This window comes from Lagopus leucura, unplaced genomic scaffold (assembly GCF_019238085.1).
Source record: "Lagopus leucura isolate 7727_CA_CO unplaced genomic scaffold, USGS_WTPT01 138-14_obj-0_obj, whole genome shotgun sequence".
Lineage (NCBI taxonomy): Eukaryota > Metazoa > Chordata > Aves > Galliformes > Phasianidae > Lagopus > Lagopus leucura.
The window spans coordinates 1,401-3,014 of NW_024968636.1; the positions used below are offsets into that span (position 1 = coordinate 1,401).

At 52.1% G+C, this 1,614-nt stretch overlaps 1 long non-coding RNA gene across 1 annotated transcript in view; it reads left to right on the forward strand.

Annotated features, from left to right (window-relative positions):
• Positions 1-326, forward strand: part of LOC122193758 — a 1,428-nt gene extending 1,102 nt beyond the window's left edge. Inside the window, exon 3 of the long non-coding RNA XR_006182967.1 lies at positions 147-326. This is a non-coding gene — a long non-coding RNA (uncharacterized LOC122193758). The remainder of the gene's footprint in view (positions 1-146) is intronic.
• Positions 327-1,614: the final 1,288 nt, after the last annotated feature.

Consider the following 1,614-nt stretch of genomic DNA (forward strand, 5'->3'; position numbering starts at 1 on the left):
TTAGGGTTAGGGTTAGGGTTAGGGTTAGGGTTAGGGTTAGGGTTAGGTGAGCTCCCAGGAGGTCCCTGGGCTTTTTGGGATGCAGAGCCCACCCCTCACGTGGAGGCCTGGTCTTTGCCATCCACGCTTCTTCCTCCCCAATGTAGGAGAAGCTGTTCCCCCAAAGGTCACTGCCATCAACATGAGGAGAAATGTCCCAGAAGGAGCTCCAGACACAGCTGACAACACATTTTGGTGAAAAACTTCATTTGACAACGGTGAGTGCAGCAACATTCCTAAAAGATGAAGCACGCACGGTTTCATTGGCCAACACTACTCACGGGCTCACGTGGAATTGGCTGAACCGACTTCCTGTATCTCCCAGCAAACCTCACCCAACCCATTTTGGTGGGATCCCACCCAACCCTGTCCGGTGACTTTGCTGAGTGGGAGTGATGACGTGGTCAGGTCTGTGGCTGTTGTAATGCAGAGTGTCAAGGGAGAGCTTGATGGGAAGGACGTGTCCATGTCCATCCTTCCAACCTATTTAAGCCAGGTCTGCTCCTGCTCCTGTAGTGGATGTGGTTGATGTAGTGGAAGACCCATCCTTGGACCATTCATGGTCAGATTCTGAGCAACTGATGGAACTGTAGGTATCTGTGTTCACTGCTGGGGAGTTGGACCAAATGGCCTCTAACCTTCCAACTCAAATGATTCTGTGGTTCCATGATTCCATGAGCAGGGTGAGACACGGGACACCTCTGTGCGGGTTGAGATACCAGGGATCCCTGCACCAGCACGTAGACAACAGATCTCCCTTCTGGGACTGTTTTTCCTCCTCTTCATCTGCTGGGGTTTCTGGAAGAGGATAGCTCTATGCTCTTGGTGCTTCCTGTGAAGATCTGGAAGGTCTTCAATCTTCTCAGGTGGTGCTGCCTGGGACTTGGCCCTGTCACATCTTGCATAGATCATCAAAATGGTAATGGGTTAAGGCTCCCCACAGAAGGACCTCAGCAAAGCAACCCTACGTTCAGTTCATTTGCCACTGTTGCCATTGGGGAATTTCATCTCGGTCCTGCAACATGTCCAGAGAAGGGCAATGGAGCTGGGAAGGGTCTGGAGCACAAGTCTATAGGGAGTGACTGAAGGAACTGGGATGGTTCAGTTTGGAGAAGAGGAGGCCACAACTAGAAAGGAGGCGGTAGAGAGGTGGAGGTCGGCCTCTTCACCCACATGACAGTGACAGGATGAGGGGTAATGGCGTCAGGTTGCACATGAGGAGGTTCAAGTTGGATATTAGGAATGAATGAGTGGCAATGCCCATGGAGGTGCTGGGGTCACCGTCCCTGGAGGTGTTCCAGAGCCATAGAGATGTGGCACTGAGGGATGTGGGCAGCGGGCCTGGTGGGGTGGGTTGGGGTGGACTTGGGGATCTCAGAGATCTTTTCCAGTCTTAACGATTCTATGATTCCATGGATGGGCAGAGAAGCCCTAGAGATAAGGGTAGGTGAGGAGCAAAAGCAGGAAGGCCCTGGTGATACAGGAGGGGGGTGAGTATCATAAGAGGGCCATATCCTGCAGATCTCACTCTTCTTTTTAATCCTTGGGCTGTGAGACAGCAACCAAGCGAATGGT